Source organism: Podarcis liolepis (genome assembly GCF_965112155.1).
Source record: "Podarcis liolepis genome assembly, chromosome: 11".
In the NCBI taxonomy this organism is placed as follows: Eukaryota; Metazoa; Chordata; class Lepidosauria; order Squamata; family Lacertidae; genus Podarcis; species Podarcis liolepis.
The window spans coordinates 31,402,118-31,422,875 of record NC_139565.1 but is presented as its reverse complement, the minus strand read 5'-3'; the positions used below and the strand labels follow the sequence as shown (position 1 = coordinate 31,422,875).

General features: G+C 41.9%; 1 long non-coding RNA gene across 2 annotated transcripts; it reads left to right on the top strand.

Annotated features, from left to right (window-relative positions):
• Window positions 1–733: 733 nt before the first annotated feature.
• Window positions 734–18,020, top strand: LOC310688822. Of its 2 annotated transcripts, XR_014517207.1 has the most exons (7): window positions 734–895; window positions 6,607–6,674; window positions 7,180–7,262; window positions 9,918–9,971; window positions 13,104–13,248; window positions 13,520–13,688; window positions 17,916–18,020. It is a non-coding gene; the product is annotated as an uncharacterized lncRNA (long non-coding RNA). The 2 variants fall into 2 exon arrangements; XR_014517206.1 differs by lacking the exon at window positions 6,607–6,674.
• Window positions 18,021–20,758: the final 2,738 nt, after the last annotated feature.

Here is a 20,758-nt window from a genome sequence, read left to right as displayed (position 1 = left end):
GCCGCCGCTGGGTGAAATCAAGCCACCAACCTTCTGGTTAACAGCCAAACAAACGGAACCATTGCACCACAGACGTCCCTGTCACGTGAGCAGTTAAATGCAATAGAGATAAATAACATAGCAGAGGAGCCTTCTCTCTCCCCTAACTCACCAGTTTCCTGAGGTACTTATGCTACCACTTGCATTTGATTTCGCGTTTTGAATTTAGGGTGGTCTTGTCAAAACAAATGCCTTGTTGAAGCTAGGCAAAACTCAATGCATTAATCTTTTGCATACAAAAATGAGGCAATTATAATATCCATTTCATAGATGAGCAGAACTAAGGCACGTTGACAACTGTGTAGCTGCAAACAGATCTGAACGCCTAGTGTCCCATGCCTGCTCTCCAGCAACTGAACCAAGCTTTACCATCGAGTAGGGAGAAAAGAATGATGAAACCACTTGCAGGCCAGCTGCCAAAGTTTCAGTGCTAATTTTTATAAATGATCCTCTCTCTTTTTTGCAAAGTTTGAACAAGTGCTGTCCCTTCTGGTGCTTTGTCTGTGCTACTGCGCTTTGTTTCCAATAAACTGAGTGAAGAGAACCATATGCAAAATAAAACAAAAGGGAGAACAATCCGATAAGTTCTTTCAACCAGACAAAACAACTGATGGAATAACATAAAGGGTTCCAAATTCTTTTCTGTCCTGGATCCCTTCATCATCAGCTCTGTGATTATGTTCAGCCCCAAGAGTTCTGCGGCACTTGGGAGCTGGTTTTCCCTTTTCTTTTTTTCTGCAAAAATGTCCCACCAGAGTGACTCTCTTCCCCAGCATATTCTTGTGGCCAGCTGACATCTCTGCTGTATTATTATGAGCTTACAGGAAGCAGGAAGGAAAGGCAATAAAATTAAAAGGTATGAAAAGCTTTTTTTCCCTTTTGCACAAAGCATTATCTTTTACAAGAAAGACCTACTGCCAGCAAAAGCATTTCCTAAACTAGCAGACCAGCTTGCAAACTAGCAATAATCTCATTCCCATCTTTCATACTATGAGTCTTTTGAATTTGAGGTGATCGAAAAGCATTAATTTCTCTCTGCGCTGCAGGTCCTACACCTTACGAAACCAGATCCCAGCAGTTGCTCATTCACTGTTCATAGAGATTCTTTATGTGTGTGTGTCAGCTGACCAAATCTCAAGTTTTGCTTCATAGAAAACCATAACAGTCAGCGACTTTCTAGATCAATACCCTCTCACTGGCCTTTCGTGGAGAAAACGAAAGATGTGCTATTGTGAATCAAAAAGAGAACTATTTCCCCTATACAGCGTCTTTTTCTTTTAATTTTAGCAGGGTGGGGGGGCAACATTTTCCTTTTAGAAGAGGAAATCATGGGAAAATGTAGCTAGTTTGGTTGCCAGGCCATTTCTAGACACAGACCAAACAAGAGTGGATACATAATTTTGGATAGCAAAGCATGTGTGTTTACATCATCGCTTGTCCATGCTTTGTACATTTTGCTGGCTTGCAAGAATGTATTCAAACTTTAACAATGATCAGCCATGGACTTTTTGTACACGCAAACAGAATCAAAGGCCACAAAGTACAGTTAAAATGCATCTTCTCTCTTTGGGAGCCACTTTACCAATTACACTTTGCCCAGTTCTTGGTACAGGAATGTTGTAAGTAGGGTTGTCAGGGAATTCTGATGAAAACAGAAACAGGGGCGGAAATTTCTTCTTCATCATCTCATGCCCTGAAATGAAATCGATCTAGTGAATATGATCAGGTTTTGCTGTTGTGGTTGGTTTAAATCTGTAAATAATAGGCGTGTCCTCCTGACTTCCATAATTTGCATAATAATTATTTAGCCGATAGTGAGAGTAATAATGTCTTTGGTAGTTCCCAAAATGCAGGCTTCCTTCTCTCGCTTTCTGCACTAGTGGTGGTGGTGGACAAAATCAGGTATCAGCCCCACAGGTTGGGAATGTCAATCCTTCCCTATGCTCCTCCCTTTTAGCATGCAACATTGAAGGTTGAAAGTCGGAGCGCAGGAATGCTTGCAAAGCCCACCCCATGGCAATGTTTCCAAGCTATGACACTGTTGGTTGAAAGGAGGAGCAGGATAAAGGGTTTTGTGATACCCCTTGAGCTTCTGCTTTGCAAAGGATGCAAAGGAGAACATGGGGAGAATTACAGAACATTTTGCAATCCTCCCAAGTGCTTCTCCTTCTTACCCCTGATGGTGGAAGGAATATGTAGGGAGGACGACAAAGGGCTTTTAAAGCTCCTTTCCACTTCCTACGTCAAAGGTGGAAAGGGGCTGCATGGGGCAGCTTCAAAGAGCAGCAGTGGGAAGGAGAAGTGGGTTCCATGCAATAGGAACTGCTCCCTCCTCGCCTTGAGCAAGACACATGCCTATCACCCATGAGTGGTTGGAAGTACCCATTGTTCCAGCAAATTGCTCCCATGGCCTATGGGAAGAAGGTTCCCTGCCCCTACAGAAGAGATTAAATCAACTGAGACATAATCTCACCCCACTTTTCCAAAAACATGGACAAATACGTGTGACTTTATCTGCCACCAGAAGCAGCACAATGCCAGTGCAATATGCACCTCAGAAATAAATGCATTGTTATACATTTGCTATACATTTGCTCCTTCAGGGAGTACAAACTCCATCTAGAACAGGCAGTAATTTTGTTTCCCAAACCCAAGAACCTAGAACACACAACACCTCCATCTTGACTGGATTCAGTGGTTGGTATTCAACTAAGTTTCATTCAGAGTAGAGGCATGTGTTTTTTAAGTCCACCATGAAAACATGTGTATTTCTTATTCTTATTTTCAAAAATGAATGTCAAAAGAATAATCTGGGAATAGGCTTTAAAAAGCTTTATCTTTTAAAGCATCAACCATTATCTAGACACCCCCAAATTGTTGCACAGGTGAAGAAACTTGCTGATTAGAAATCTCCATCACGATTCACTTTGAGATTCAGTTTCATTTAGGGATGAAGAAATCTGACAATTTCATTTTTCTCAGTTTCTCATTTTTTCATTCAGTTATCCACATTTCCACCTCAGTTTGCTTTGTTCAGGCGGGAGGAGTCCACCTGAAAATTTATCAGCATTTTAGTGTGAATTTATCCACATTTTTGTATGCAATTCTACCCAATCTACAGGTTTGCAAATTATTTTCTCCTAATATACTGGATGTGTGCATGTTATTTCTTGTTATATGTCCATTTTTATGGCTTTACCCCAGCATATGCATTTTTGAATACATTTCCTGGCTGGAGAACTGCATTGCAAAATTCGGATAACTGTGAAGTTCAACAGGAGGCTGTGTTTTGGTTTACATATTTTTTGGGAAAGTGCAACGTGGACATGTTTGCCTTTAAATGTGAGCTGAATCAAGTTCCTCCACCATCCCCACCTCTCTTTTGCTGCTAATAAAAGAAAACGGTGTGGACTATTAGTGTTTGCAGCCCTGTGTAGCCGATGTATTGGATCCTAGAAGCTTTTTACAAAACCATCAATATCTAACCTACTAGATAGCATCAGATACTTACAAATGCAACCATTATGCTAACTTGGCACAAAGCACTCTCCTAACTAAGCAAAAAGTGCAATAACCAATAAAAAACTTGCTCCTTGCTTTCTCTTGCTTTCCTTCCTGTGTGATGCATATGCCCCCTTTTGCCATGTGTCCATGAGAAGCACACCATGTGTTCCTGTGCCATTGTAGGAAGGCCTTGAATAAACAGTGTGCCACAAAACTATACTCTGAAGCTGATTAGGCCTGGATGCAGCCTGATTGCTTAATTAAGCCCATTCATATCTTTGAATTGGGTATTTATTATTGTTCTCCGAGGGAGGATTAGTATTTATAGACCTCACAAAACAAGTGCAATCTAAAGATGGAACAGTGCCCTAATGGCTGTTGAGCAAATTATTAGACAACGAGCCTAACCTTCCTCCTCACTCTTTCTAACTCACTTCTGGGTTGAGCTTCAGCTAGCCACTGCTTCTCCACATGTCCTTTGATATCTGCTCACTTGATTTGCCAGCATTTATACTGGTGCTGAAGTGTACAAGGTCATCAGTGTCATAGGTCAACTTAAATTACTACTTCTGATTGTGAGTTCATTTGTGTAGGTGCCAGATATGGCTTTCTAGTCTAGTCCCTGTGTTGGAGGTATGTGGGAATTCAAGCAGAGATATGAATGCTACGGATCTGGATGGGGGAAAGGGGTTAAGAGATGTATAGTGCAATTTCCACATGGCTGTCACCTATGAACCACTTCCTAAGTTGAGACGTGCTGGTTCAGAGCAAAGGTCCATCCTGGCTGACAGCAACTCATAAGCAGGAGACAATTGGTGAAGCTGTCTACTACTCTAGATGTGGGGAACTATTGCCTTCCAAGTGTTGATGTAGTGCAACTTGCATCAACCCTGCCCATTGGTTAGGGCTGATGAAGTCACATCTGGAGGGTCATGTGTTGCCCTGCTATTTGTCCCCAGTGCCTTGTAAGTAGAGAGAAACCACATCTGAAGCAAGGGAGTCCATTCCTAGCAATCAAAAATATAGCAATTGAGATGCCAATCCTCCATTAATGTATCCCAACCTATTATATTAACAAAACTGATTATCCCTCACAGAAATCTATAGGAATACAGCACCCCATCCCTTAAATCCCCCCAGTAACATGTATTCCACCCTGTGAATCAATGCGTGATTGAGTGACGTGAATATTTGGAAAAAGCCCTTCTAAAAAAATATCCATGCAAATAAATTGAATGTAATATGTAATGTAATATGTGAATATCATATTAAGTTCACAATATTTTAAATATTCCTCCTAAAAAATAATCTGTGCGAACAAGTTAAATGTAATTTAACTTTTCTCCATGTGGTCCCCATTTGAAAGGGCTGTATTAACTTCTCTTGAAAGTAGTTACCTTCATTTCTATACTATGCTGATACATTCCTTCTCAGTTCCACTGAATCCTGTATTTTTATTTTTTAAAAATTCAGCTTCCCATCTCCTTTTACATCTTGCATTTGAAATATATTGTTGCTGTGAAGGTAATATGGTGTGTGTCCCACCCCCACTGTGTAACTTCTGGTCAAAGGGCATGAAGGGGTAAACAGAAGAGAAGAAGTATGGAATAGAAAATGGCCCCTTTTTGCATTTGATGAGTTAGTGCAAAGGGATTCAAGCGGTGATACAGAGAGACCTCAAACAATATACAAAATGAGGTGTTTGGTTTCAATTCAATGAAACTTAATGAAGGGTTTTGATATGATAATCCCACTTAAATGATTACAAAGTGCTGTGTGGATATGGGGTCATGGGGGGAGGGGCTCTAATATTCTACGCATCCCTGTTCTGCTCTGTGAAAGTGTCAGATCGGCTGTTTTGCTAAAGATACATTTTTCATGCTCCAAATATTCAGAGTGAAAATAAACTATACTAATAGCAAGATGTGTAGTGATTTGCACATTATCCAAGCTATTGAGTTATTCCTGACTGTCCCTATTCTAGTCCTTGATTTGCAGGCCAGCTACACTCTGCAGCTGGAGCAAATTATATCAACAGAAGTGCTGATGTGACCACAAGTTGACAAAAGGACATGATTTCTGGTAGCAGAAAAGCAACTAGATTTTATGAAATTGTATCTAATAATGTTGTTTAACTCATGGATCCTGCATCTGACGTCTACTTTTTATCCAGTCCTTTCAGCAGCCCTTTGTTAACAGTCACTCAGAAGAGGAAATAAAATGTAGGCATTGAAATAAAAATTGCTCTACTCTTTTTAATAGCTCAGCTGCAGGCTCTATTGTTTTACTTAATGGATTGTATAACTGAAGTCTTTCCTCTTGACTATACTCATTTGGCTTCCTAGTTACTAAACTAAACTACAGTATCTTGGGCTTCTAAAGAAAAGGAAAGGGAGGTGGGAAGGAGAGAGAGCTGGAAGTACTCTTTTCCTGTTAATAGCATAACTACCTCTAGGCAGTCTCACCTACAAGCAAGAGCAACGAAATGGGCATTAAGATGTGTTTCTTAACTTGGACTTTGCTTTAGGATATGAAATTTGGGTTGCAATGGCATTTACTTCTGAGTAGACAACATGGATAGGTTTGCATACAATCCTTGGAGTAAATTCCATTGGACTCACTGGGATTTATTTATTTATTTATTTGGAATATAAAGTTCCAGGTGGTTTTAAAATGAATGAAAGTCTAGTCAAAAGGGAGGGTATATCAACTTTTCATTTGGCTTAGACCCTGCCCATACATAAGGAATAGACCACCACAGTACACTGTTGAGATCAAAGGCTTAAGACATCATCTGCACACCAAACGTATTCCTTAATTATGGGCATGCGGCTCCTCAGGCATCAAAGCTTGAATTGCAACTATAAGCAGAAAGAAAAAAGCTACCCCATTCAGCTTAATCGGAATGCATTTGCAATACTGACCATCTGCAAATGTTCTCCTTGTATCCATCTGCCCTTATAAAGGGTGTTATTCTAACTGTGTGCCCTGCATGTTCATTCAAGATTTGGACAAAAGCTTCCTTTCTACAGTGTTTCCCAAAGAGTTTTCTTCTCTTTCTAGGCATGCACAGCATAATGGGGGAAAAGAAAATGCCTTGTTAAATCATCAAGTGCTAAGAAGGCTTTCAGGTGTGGACCATACGCCATGTACAAATGCAGCTGAAACAAATCATAGAGTATAACCTGTTAAAGATGTAATTGAGATACATGCAATCATTAACCTTGGAACAGACTGGGAATCGGTTAATGAATCAAATCAATACCCTCTCCACTGATCCACAATAATTTGAAAGAAATGAAAAATTCAACAGTTGCAGAGTATGTGAAGTTATCATGGGCTGCAATTAGCTAGCCTTTGGGAGATTATGTTACCTAGTTACCAGAGGATAAGTGTAATTTCCTTAGATCTTCCGAGAGAGATTTCATAAGGACAGGTGCCAGACAAGGAAATAGGTCAGAAAGAGACCTTAGGCGCTGGCTGTCGCTAGGTCAGCTTTCTGTCCCTTCCAGCGCTGTTCCTGTCTTGTGATATTCTTCCCCCACAGCCGATGGTGATGTTAGACAAAGACATTTCAAAAGACACATGCACAGGGTCTGTCCATCAAAAATAATTTTTAAAATGCGTTTGTTACAGGAGCTGAACCCTACTTGAAACTGAAGAGCTCGTTTACATGCGCCATCTTCTGTTGTCACCAAATGAAAAAGAATGAGTTCCCTGTACGTGATAAAAAGCTTCTTGTTGCACATTAGTGATTAAAAATAGTAAAATATAGTTGCCAAAACACTGGAAGCCCTTCTTTCAAATATGATTGTTTTCATATTTGGTCAGGCAATTTGGGTGGATTTGGATTAACAGGACACCACACCCTGCCTAACGGCTGGGAGTCACCTGACACAGGTATCACGTAAAACTTTGCCTCTGTGTTGTTTCATGGTAAAGAAGTAATCCCAAGCAATGCTGGAAATGGTGAGAACATATTAAGAAGAATCTACTTGATTTGGCCAATGGCCCATCTAATGCATTATCCTGTTCTGACCCAGTTGCCTGTGAGAAACCCTCAAGTGGGGTTCAGCGCAAGCACATGCTCCCCTCCTGCAGTTTCCTGCAACTAGTATTCAAAAGCCTTGTTGCCTTTGACTTAGATATTACTGTATAGTCAGGCCACATTATTTGCTCTCCCACCTGACACCTGTAGGCTGAGATCACAGATACAGTATGTGAAAGGAAAAACTGGCATGCAAGTAGATGCCCAGGGCTTGCTTTTCCTTTTCAGAGGTCCATATACAAAGCATGGATGTGGGAGAAGGTCTGGGGAAATGTGCAGTTCCAGGAATTGGGGCAGAAGCACTGCCCTGCTTCCCCCTTAATCATGTGATATTCCTTCGCAGGTATAACATGTCAAAAAGGCAGTGGTGCAGCATTTTTTCTAAGAGGCATATTGGGATAAAACATCTCCAGCAGTTCAAGGAGCAGAAGGAATGCTACTGAGGCTTGTCTCTCCTCCACACCCAAAATTCTCCCTGCCCCCCACCAATATTAAAGAGGGGGGGGGTTCAGCCACCTCCCCACTTAGAATATCAACTGAAGATTTCAACTTTTCAGACTTCCAGCCCAGACCCTTTCCATGTGGTCAAAGTCGATGCGCACCCGGTTTGTGCATTGGTAGGCTTTGACCACTGCTTTGTCTACACATGAGTGGGGGGGAGTTAGGACCAGGGGACACAATCCCACCAAACCCACCCCACCTGTCTCTATGCATTTTATTCAACTTGGACTTTCATGTGAAAAGGGGGGAAGAAGGTTCTGGGAAGCCTTTGACAGCAACAGAGGCAAAAAGTAAATGTTTTTCCGTTCCATTCCTTTGAAGGCTGTAATATCTAACATGAAACATGATGGGGCTTAGGGCTGCAGGAAATTCATACCTTCTGCACTTGAACTTTTGCTTCCAAATGGCTGATCTGTGGGGAATCTCATTGTTACTATTTTTATTTCCTTACATTTCTCTCCCACCCTAGGGGGCATACATGTGGTGTGCAGGAGATCTTCCATCCAGGAACTGACCAGACCCAGTTAGCATCACCAAGGTGATGCCTTCAGATCATACCTTGGAACCAGGGCATTATGGCAATTGGGAACAGGGCATTATTTCACAAATGTTCAGATGCTTCTGATTATGAATTGCTGGGAATGGCAGGTGGGCAGAGTGCTGTTGTGCTAATTTGCAGCTTGCAGGCATCTGGTTGGCCACTGTGAAAACAGGATGCTGGACTAAAGGGGCTATTGGCAGGTCCTTCTTATGTTCTTATGTTCCTTCTTATGAGTCTTATGTGTAAGACTCAGTCTTGCCATAGAAATCTGTTTAAATGGGAGCCCTGTTTCAAATTAAGCATTATGTGAAATATTCCAGCAGAACTTTGAGTTGCTTTTGACACATGTGAAGACTCATAGATCAAAGCAGTTTGTAGTATGGTCTGACTGGATCCAAGTCTATTGGTACGGAGAGTCAAGGCATGATGGGTGTGCTGTGCATTGGGAGGAAGACTGATCTTCACGTGAGCCTTATTGTGAGGTGCAGGCTGCTGGCAGAAGGTGGCAACTTCAGGCAGGTGCAAAGAACCCACCACAGCTGCGGCTGCTGCTGCTGCCCTGGACTCCCTTTTCAGTGTCAACCTGCTGTCATTGCAGTTGCCTGGAATGCCCCAGATTAATGCTATACAGCTCCAGTGCATTGTGGGTTGTGAGTCGCGGAACCACTACCCGCTTGGAGATAAATAAGACACAAAGACACATGTATTTTAGGTTAATGGGCTAAATAAGGCCACAACTTTATTGGTTACAGCATGTGTATTGGCTTAGGCATTGGATGAAACGATCTCTACATGACTCGACCCCGCTCTGCAGGAGTCATTAATGGGTTAACAACCAGTGGGAGGAGCTTGTTGATGCAAATACAACTGGAAGCTTCCCCTGTTGTCAGTGGGGGTCATTCTATGGCCTTGCCACCAGCAGGGCATCGGACAGGATCCACGACCGCCAGATCCCTTTAAAGGAATACCCAAAAGGGGAGGGGTAGGTGCTGGCCACAACCTGCCCTCAAACATACCACACATATTCCAATGCCTAACCTCCTGGGACCAAATGAGTGGGCAGTGCCGCCGCAGCCGCTAGAGTGCGGCTAAACCCCACCCCCAGGTCAGACCGATTGGCTGGCTGCAGGGGGTGCGGCGCGGCAGTCAGGTAACAGAAGCAGGGAGCAGGAACGTCTGCTCACAACCCCTCCCCTCTAATTGCAATGGTGGCCACCTGGTACTCAACAAAAGATCATAGCTGCTGCCACTGCTACTACTACTTCTATTGTTTTCCTCTTCCAGCAAGCCCTGCTGACTCCTCACATCTGGTAGGAACCTGGAGCCAGCCCTGATGAGGTGACTGCAATTATTATTATTATTATTATTATTATTATTATTATTATTATTATTATTTTATTTATTATTATTCCCAAAAATGAAAATGCAGTTGTGCAAATTGTCTCTTTGTGGAGGATAGAGGAGCTGTATTAAATGTGGTTTCTTTTTTTAAAAAAGAGCTTCATCAGGGTGCGCAGAAATTGATAGAAGAACTGTGCTAGAAGCCAGGGAATTTCTGTTAAGCACAGATTGAAATTCCTTGTCTGATCAGTGTGAATAAGCTGCACTGGCAAAGGCAACAGCAAAAAAAACAACAGGGAAAAAACCAAAAATCAAGTTTCAGAAATACATGTCAAATATATGTACATCATGGATGATAGATGATAAACAGCTTGTTTTCTAACACTAAAATAGGGAAAGAGAGAGTAGAATAAGGGGAGGGAGAGAACACTGTTGTCGCTTACTTCCACAGCATGTAATCTGTGATAACCATGCACAGTAGGATAGTTAGTTCGCTACCACATGCAAAGCAGAAAGCAGATGGTATAGCTGATATAGATCACAGGAACGTAAGTGACTGTCAGTGTGCCTGTCTCTGTATGTTCGTGTGTAAATCAGCAAGGAGTTTGACATTGACATACTCCATCAAGTCTCGTTTATAAAGAACAAGTAGTGCAACATTCTGTGCATCTGGCAACATAACTCATGCTGTCAATCTGTGGATACTGCTGACATTGTACCGTTAGCATCACTTCCATCTGTGTTGTTTATATAGGGCTACTTTTACTTACGCTTCGTGAATTGGTAGTAGATGGAGAAGGGCTAAAGGACCCTGAAACATTTGCAGGGAAAGTTACCCAAAGTTATATAACACACGGCAAAGTGGCTTCTGGACCCTGTTCCTCATGTCTGCTCAAACCCACTTATATTCAGTGCTTTTTTTATAAAAAAAAATGTTTAGGGGTACTTTCGTTTTCTACTCATATTGAAATACTGCCCCCAATGAGGCCAAACTTAGATTCACAAAATGTTTAGGGGTATGCGTATCTCTGCATACCCCCAGGGGGGAAAGCACTGCTTATATTATAGTATATATAACTATAGGCAGGCAGGCAGAGGAGAGAAGGATGGAGATGAAAGGTTGCTGTCTTAAAATGCTACTTTTAGCCATTCAGCACCTTTTCAGTTCCATTTGTCAGCCATAGATATCTTGGTGCTTGAATGAAGTGTAGCTCAGGTGGACTGGCAAATGGTCCGTGATTGTCCTCTTGTATAAAGCACCATGCACACCGATCATGCAATCAATCAATCAATATTTATTTCTGCCTGCAGTGATACATTGGGAAAGCAGTGGAGTGCACAGGCTGCTTGCAAATATTTCCAAGAGGCTTGCTTGGGGCACAGTTGTGAACTGCAAACGTCATCATCTCAGTGGTTTCATGCTTTAGCATTCTTCTTTCATTTCCTCACCACTGTCCCATTAATAGTTTACTGTGTGCTCCAGTTTATATAGTAAGTGTTCATTCCAGACTGCCACTGATGCCAGAGCGAAATTAGCAAGCGGTGTCTGCAGTATTGATGGCTGCTGGTTACACCATCTATCTTTTACATTAGAAACCAAAACACATTGCTATATAGAGAGTTGGGATTTAGTGTAGTGCCCTATCAGGTCCTACACTAGATTCTGGCCTAATTCAAAGTGATGGATTTGTCTTACCTCTGATCATTCCCAGGCATGCCCACCCATCCCTCAGCATTTACGATCTTTTGAGGTGGCATTGCCCCAGATTCCATCATACAGTGGTACCTCGGGTTACAGACTCTTCAGGTTACAATCGCTTCAGGTTACAGACTCCGCTAGCCCAGAAATAGTACCTCAGGTTAAGAACTTCGCTTCGGGATGAGAACAGAAATCGTGATCCAGTGGCGTGGTGGCAGCAGGAAGCCCCATTAGCTAAATTGGTGCTTCAGGTTAAGAACAGTTTCAGGTTAAGAACGAATTAAGTTCTTAACCAGAGGTACCACTGTATATTGAAAGTAGATTAGCCTCCATAAGGAGCAGGGCTTTTGCTGTGGCAGCCCCAGTGAACTGAAACCTGAGAGAGTTTGTATTAGCTTCCTCTTTGCTCCAACAGAATTGTAGATCCTCCTTTTTCTGAGGTTTTATTTATTCATTTAAGACTGCTTTTATTTCACTGTGCTGATTTTACTGCTATTTTAATGGGATTGCAGCTTTTATTGATATGATTTGTTTCATTTTATTGGATGACGCTGTTCTTATGTTTTACTCCATAAACCATGTGGCTATTTCATGAGTGGAATCATCACCATCTGTACCACCCTATTTCTGGACACTTTTTTGGGATTCTAATCAGTAGCGGACAGTGTGGTGCGACACTGGCACTCACCTGACCTCTGGTTGCTTGCATTACTATTGCTTACTAGGGGGTAGACTATGTTCCATGTCAGCTTGTTCCCACACATGAAGCAAGTTTCAACACCAAAACTTGACCAACGGGGAGAGAAAATGGGAAGGTAACATGGATTTGCAAGGTAACTGACAGCTTAGAATTTCCAATAGTGTACAAATCTGAGCAGGGACAGAACCAGTTTCAAAGAAATATGCACAGGCTTGTTATTTAGCATTGTATAACCCTTACCTCACCATTTTCTGTTCCACATTCAAGCATGCTTTTCAAGAGACCCCTTCCTCTGGCACATGACCATATTCAGTCATGCTCCACATATGTTTTCACATATAAAACAAGTGGGCTGTGGCAAGAGGAAGGAAGGAAGGCAAAACAGTGTTATCAAACAATTGCGTGGTAAGCTAATGAAGTTTTGATCTGAGTTGTATATGCTAGTGCATATGCACATGAGTTGAGGGTTCCTTTATTAGAATAACAGTGCAATCTTATATACAAAAGTAAACCCTGCTTACTCATCCTTAGGTTTGTTACAATTTAAAGTAGCATTTGTTTTTATTTCACCTCTGAGGCTTAAGTAATACTTTGCCATGCAACATGTAAGAAAAGCACAATGGTTTGCTATTGTGGAAAATCAGCAGATGGGTGCTCAGCCATTTCCCAACCCACAACTTGATTTGCATAATTGACAAAAAATGTGTAATATGGAAATTAACCTGTCTAGATTTGCAGAGCTGGAATATGGCAAACTTAGGCAGAAAGTAGAGTGTGTGTCCTATCCATTTTACTGCTACATGAAAGGATCAGCCAGGCTAGGTAGATGTCTGAACATATTCTTCTTCACCTTTGAGCAAACCACCACCACTCAGGTCAAAAAACAATGGCATTCCAGCCCCATCTTTCCTATTCGACTCATGATCTGTAACGCAGTTTGCTAACCAAATCCGATATGATGCATTCAACACAGCAAACTTCATGTGTGTAGATTTTACTATCAAAATGAGGTTTCACCCATTCATAATGTTTTCACCCCGAGCTCCCACTGTGTTGAAGCAAGTGACATGATTGACTTAACTTTCCTCCTGGCTGTCAGGTATCGCCCCAGGCAGAATTCTAATTTTCTCGGATTTCTTCATTTAGAGATTATTCCACTCCACCTATTTACAGCACCACCATTCCACAGCAAACACAACCCTCAGTCTGACTGCGATGGTGTAATGACGGCGTTTCACCTACATTTGTTGAACCGCATGCTGAGCAGTCTCTTGTCTTCAGCTCACAGCTGCGTTATCCACATCCAAACAGAGAGGTAACTAAAATCTCTATGTCACACAGCTTGCTCCTTTCTTGCAACCAAGATGGGGAGAGTGGTGTTGTGCTTGTGTGAAGCTTGTGGGGGGTTCTAGAATAATCTGATTGGCAACGTAGAGAAGAGAATGGTGGGCTAGATCAGCCTTTGCTCTGATCCAGCAGAGCTCTCATTATGTTCTTGTGAAGAAGTTTTAAAAAATCCCTAGAAGCCTTTAGTGTGCAAAGGGCCATCCTTAGGCATCTGTTAGAAATACCTGAGGCCATGGTCCAAAGAGTTCTTTACACATGTGGGAAGAAACAACTGTGTTGCATTCTTCACTGCATTGCTCAAGGCTCAAGTTGCTCCTTATATCAATTTGGGAAGCAATTTAACCAGCTCCCTTTTGTCTGTCAGTGAATAAATACTTGTGGCCATGTTAGTTCACGTATCTTGTATTACCTTTTTTAAAAAAGGGAATGCACAGCTTCAGCTCTTTATTGGTGTCCTTTTGAAATATTTGGAGATCTCTTCTTCCACGAATCAGGAGGAAGGAGAATAATAACAAAGATTCTGTGATTCATAATCATCATGACCATTGTTTTCAAAAATGTGTATATTAGGTTAAACTGCTTACAACAATGCATTTATAAGTTGAATTTTATACTAAAATCTGATGGATTTTCATGAGGATATTTTGATATTAAAAATTTGCAAGTTGGTGCTAAAATGTGGAATTTAAGATTGTAGAAATGAGAAGCTGAGAACTGAAATTGATAGCTCCTAGTGGCTCCTAGTGGCTATGGGCTGGGACGCAGGTGGCGTTGTGGGTTAAACCACAGAGCCTAGGGCTTGCCGATCTGAAGGTCGGCGGTTCAAATCCCCGTGATGGGGTGAGCTCCCATTGCTTGGTCGCTGCTCCTGCCAACCTAGCAGTTCGAAAGCACATCAAAGTGCAAGTAGATGAATAGGTACCACTCTGGCGGGAAGGTAAACGGTGTTTCCATGTGCTGCTCTGGTTCGCCAGAAGCGGCTTAGTCATGCTGGCCACATGACCCAGAAGCTGTACGCCGGCTCCCTCGGCCAATAAAGCGAGATGAGCGCCTCAACCCCAGAGTCAGTCACGACTGGACCTAATGGTCAGGGGTCCATTTACCTTTACCTAGTGGCTATGGTCACATTTTGGTACTGAACTCCTGTCCCCACTGGAATGTGGTCTCTAGAGAGTTGAGCAAGGGTGAACACAGCCCCAGGGCTCGGAGGGGAAAGGTTCAGGACACCTGCCATGTAATGTGCATAAAATGCTATGTTTGTATGCATTGTGTATGAAACTTAATGGAGGTTTGCATTTGAACTGCAGCATGTGCAAAAGATGTTAAGCTGCAAAAAGAGGGTGGAATGTTTGTTTCAATGTTATGCTAATTAATTGACTCATTCCTGGCAGTCTGGGTCTCGCTCAAAAGTTGCCAGAATACTGAGGAAGCAACTTGTTTATCTGAATCTATCTCTGGGACCAGAGAGTTCCTGACAAGTAAAAACTTAAGGAAAACTGAATTGCATTACTGGTTGTTTAAGAACAATGTGTTGATTTGTATTTACAACAGGTTTCTTTGTAACAAGTTTAAGGATAATTTGCAGTAAAACTTTGGAAATCTTTATTGGCATGAAGAGCTTAGTGATCCATAGTGATTCATATTGAGCAGAATACTGCTCAAAGTCCAGATCAGGGAATTCCACTCACATAACATGCAGTATGGGGGATGTCATGAGGTTTCATGGGAAAGATAGCTTCTGAGAAGCGATGGAAGGAAAGAAGCGAAATGGCAGTCAGGGAGGCATTTTCAGGTATAACGATAATCACAAGAGAAAGCAGATGTCTGAGAGAGCAGGATACCTTTGGACAAGGTTGTTGGAGCATGAGGAGTCAAGTTTGCATGCCTGTTCCCAGTCATTCCCACTGATGTGGGTTGCCCAGGATGAAACAGGGCAAACTATAGCAACTGCATGGTTCCTTCATATGCATATAAATAAAACTAAAATAGAGAACTACCAGCCTGTAAAGAAAACATGAGAAAGGGCATGACAAGGTGAGAACACAATTTGTTATCAGTGATTGCTGAAAGTGTCATGAAGGACTGCTTTCTAGGAAGATGGAATGAGTGCATCAGAGATGCTTCAATAGCATGTCGCTGAGTGTTGTGTCTTCTCATAACTCAGGAGGCATATTGTCACTTCTTAAGCTGCCTGCCATATTGTCATCCACCTTCCCTTCTTCGTTCCATCAATCGTTGCTGTGAACCCTAAAAGCCAAACCTGGCAAGGCTGCAGGAATTATTTTGCCTGGTGGGGGAGGGAGAGAGCACTCGCAAAAGACATTTACACTTAACTAGATCTGGAATGTGCATAACTGTTATCATTTACTTTAGTTATTCATTTAGATTCTAACATATGGTTCCCTCTGGGGGGAAGAAAAGTAATGAACGCCAGGCCCCAAAACAGGAGACCAGTGGAGATAAACACAAGGTTTTAACTAGAGTACGTAGCACTTAGATAGTGGAACTGAAAGGCTGCAGACAAGCTGGTGAGTTACATGGCACGAAGCTTTTAGGTTCCCTGTGGCTTCACACTATTCCCTTCCTACTTCACAATTATGAGGTTATGATTGCAACTGGAAACAAAGAACCAGTATGGCTTTGTAAATGGTTCGTGGGTTCTTCCCCCCCTTATCATTTGTTAATCTAGATACACCTAAGTGCCTGTGAATACTGTGCATTCCCTGTAGAAGCAGGTCATTAGTTCACTTACTATATGTTTTGTAACAGCAATCTACCCCCTCCTCCATTTGTTTAAAAGCCTCTGAAAAGAACAATGATGGACAGACCTTTCAAGACTTTTAGCATGTTTTCTACTTTAAAAACTAAATTTGCACTGTTATAGAATTCCTAGGTCCCTCCCCCCAAAGCACCAAGCAGTGCAAGATTCTCTTGACCATTTTGCTGTAAAGAAAAGTCTGGTGCTTGCTTTATTTCATCTTCATTTACGGTGATCTAAGTGCTTTTAACCCTGTCAATTACCTGCACGCTGCCATCCTCATGGTCCTTTGAAGACTGCCCACATCTTACCTTAAATGAGTCTCCTGAGTAGTTCTAGTGGGGAGTTATTAGGGATGGATGAAGCCATCTCTTTCAAGTCTGTATCACTTTTGCTGGCTTTTACCCATATAATTCCAACACTTTCAATTATTATTATTTTTTAAATCTCAAAATATGGATGATGGGAGTTGCCCTTTCCCCCATCTTTCCCCCCACAGCTCTGTGCCTCCCAAATCTGCCCCAGAGAGCCCCAACCTCCCAAGCTGATTTGGTATCCATGCAAGGAGCCGTGAAAGGGAAGAGAGAAAGGACAAGTTACTCTGCATGAGCAGAAGCCCACTGCATGTCACCCTAAAAATCCACATGCATATTTACATATTTGAAAAGAACACACATGCACAAATTTTTATACATGTTTTATCTCGTAATAGTTATTTGTTTCTTTTGTACTCTGTCCTTACTCCCAAAGGAGCCAAAGGGCGGCAAACACACAAATGATAAAATAATCAGAACAGCTAAGCAGTGGAACGGTGTCATCAGATAAGCTATTCCTATATATGGACATGCATACAAACACCCCACCACACACAAACACACCCAAAAACTAATAAGGGAAGAAACGGAGTTTTTAAAATAGCATGGGAATGAAGGGGGGGGAGTTGTAGCACATGAGAAGTGACATCACAGGAACTGTCCAATAAGTGCCACTGGTGTGATGCTAGTGTACCCACTTAGCCACAGGGCACAGACAAATGGAACACTTGCACTTTCTTGGAGATCAGGGTAATCACATTTTTTTCCAGTAGCAGAAAACAGCAAAATTAATGCTGCGAAAAATTCCATGCTACTGAAACATTAGCAAAGAAACTTGGCAATGGTTGCATTTTTCTTTTTTTAAAGCATTTGGAAACATTGCTAGAAAAGTTGTTTAACACCTTTATTTTCTACATCAGTGACTGTGTGTGTGTGTGTGTGTGTGAGAGAGAGAGAGAGAGAGAGAGTCATATGAGTATCAGCCACTTCTCTTCCACCCACTCATGCTTCCTTCCTACTACCCAATTGTTCCAAAATATATTGTCAGCAGACCCTTCCTGAATGTGTGAGTCATTATGTCTTGAAGTCCTATGAACTAATCTTGTTTATTTTGCCCTCACAGTGTTCCATCCGATTCCTGTTCATCAATGAAGTGCCCTGCAGCACATTACTAGCCCTGTTGTTTAATGTAATTTGATCAATCAGGTAAAACAAAAGTTGCAAATTCCGTTTCATGCGGTATTTCTTCATTACAGTCTGTCAAAAAAGGGTTATATTTACTGACCGATTTCCTAGTGCTCTTTTATATTGTAGCCATTTAATAGCTTTGTTTTAATATGTTTTGCGACTTTTCATAAGCTAACTCTGGAACCTGTTTAAGGACAGAGTATTCACATTAATAATAATAACAATGATAGATAATTTGTAGAATGAAATAGTGGTTGGCAGTGACAAAAGTTACATGCGGGCGAATTCCCCTGGCAGGTTCCAGAGCAGCTGTGGAAAACTTTTGTGCCTCCAGATGTTCCTGAACTATAACTCCATGATCCCAGGCCATGGACAATACCTTCTGGGACTTCTGGGAGTTATAGTTCAGGAACATCTGGAAGGACAAATGTTCCTTGCATCTGTTGTTGAGAAGGGGCAGCAGACATTTTGCCTCCCTCTTCTGCTTAGAATGAAAGGGGTGGGGGTGTCAAATTGTGGCATCCAATGAAATGTCAACATTTTCTAGCCCTTCTTGATTTAGGTGAAGCCAAGGCAGATAAGAACTGAGCAGGAATCATAGACTCATAGAATTTAGTGTATTTTAATGACAAGAGCTTCACCTTAAAAGGATGTATGTCCTAAAAAAAAGGCTCCCACCACAAGAGTTATTGCAGAAAGAGCTTGAAACAGCTTCATCCCCAGCAGCTACCATAGAATTGTAGAGTTGGAAGGGACCCAAAGGGTCATCTAGTACAACCCTCCGTTATGCAGGAATTTCAGCTAAAGCATTCATGACAGATGGCCATCCAACCTCTGCTAAAAAACTTCCAGTGAAGAAGAGTCCCCAACCTCCCAAGCGACACTGTTCCAATGTTGAACAGCCCTTACTGTCAGAAAGTTCTTCCTGATGTTTAGTCAGATCTCCTTTCTTGTAACTTCAAGCCCTTGGTTTGAGTCCTACCCTCCAGAGCAGGAGAAAACAAACTTGCTCCATCTTCCCTCTGACATCCCTTTAGATATTTAAACATGGCTACCATATCTCCTTTCAGCCTCCTCTTTTCCCAGCGAAACATACCCAGCTGCTTCAAGTGCTCGTCGTAAGGCTTAGTTTCCAGTCCCTTGATCATCTTGGTTGCCCTCCTCTGTACATGTTCCAGCTTGTCAATATACTTCTTAAATTGTGGCACCCAGAACAACTGCTACTACCAGTGATATGGGGGAACGTATAGCTCTCCCACTTTTGCACAATGCCCCGAGGCAGGTGGACAAATGTTTGTGCTTTGACCTCTATGCTTTGGGCTGATCACTACTTCCAATTATTTATTATTATCAATAGTCCTACATAATGCAGATTTGGAGGGAAAAAGGAACAAAGCAATTCTTTTTAAAAAAATATTTAAAGAAAATAAGGTGGCAATGTTATGTGAACTACACATTGGATTGTGTTAGACTAGCTACAATGTGAATATTAAGGTTTCAAGATTAATGTTGCATGCACAAAACTCAGTTTTTATCCCAGTTCAAAGAATCATGCGTACTTAAAAATAAAATAAAAGTAGGCCCCATAGTGCAGTTGCAGTGATAGTTCTTGGAGGTTGAATACTTTTACTTTCAGAGATTCAGTGCAGGGAAACTGGCAAATAACTCTCCACAATAACAGCTGAGGACACCGACAGTAACTTTTGGGGAAAAGAATAGGAACAATTTATTGAACGAGTCTTTCTTTTGATATAAACAAGAAAGGTCATGACTTTCTAACAAATATAGTGCTCTTGCTGGACATGATTTCAAAGATGGAGGGATTGCTAGGAAGTGAATATCTGGATAAGCTTTCTCTTCTTATCTGCAGGGATGTCGGAATACCAGAGCTTATATTTGACCCCTTTTTTTTGCCCATTGTACTTCACACTTTTGATCTGATTCTGCCAAGGCACATTGCAATAACACTCTACAGTAAACAACGGAACCTGTCTGTCTCTACCCTTCTCCTCCTGCCCAGCCCTTCCCCCAGAGACATTCTCTCGAGAAGTGCTGTGGGGGCTTTCGTTTCCTTTGGCAATTCTTTGTGAGCTTATTTATAGAACAAGTTGCTATAAAAATAGCTCCTGAGTTGACGCATTGGTTGTTCTCTAGGGTGAGAGCTGACCTGTCCCTTCTTGCTGTGTTCTCTGCTGGCTGAAACAGGCTGAACTTCCAAAAGGATTTGTGGGAATATTCCACAACAACGTATAGGGCCAAGCGGCATTTTTGAACACACAAAAAAATCTCTTTCGTATATTCAATAGGACGGGATTCGCTATTGGATCATAGCTTTCTCTGATGTGTACATCCACTGCTGAACATTTCCGACAGAGGAAGCTGCCTTATTCTGCATCAGACCATTGAGCCATCAACCTCAATATTGTCCACACTGACTGGCAGTTGCTTCCCAGGGTTTCAGACAATCCCCTGCTGATGCCACATATTGAATCTGGGACCCTTTGAAGACAAAGCTACAGCCCTTCCTCTTGGTGGTGTTCTACAGAGATTGACATCTAGCCATTCTCACAACTGATGACAAAGTGTATTCACACAACAGGCTTGTTTGTGTGCAGTGCAGCGAAATGCACACAAACTGCACTGATTCTGCTACATGAATAGGGCTGGGTGATATATCGATATATTGTCCAAATCCAGTTTTAAGTCCATAGCATGATATTGGTTTCATCATTTTTGACCTGGCAATATATCGCGAATCATGATGTGTAGGTGTGTGCG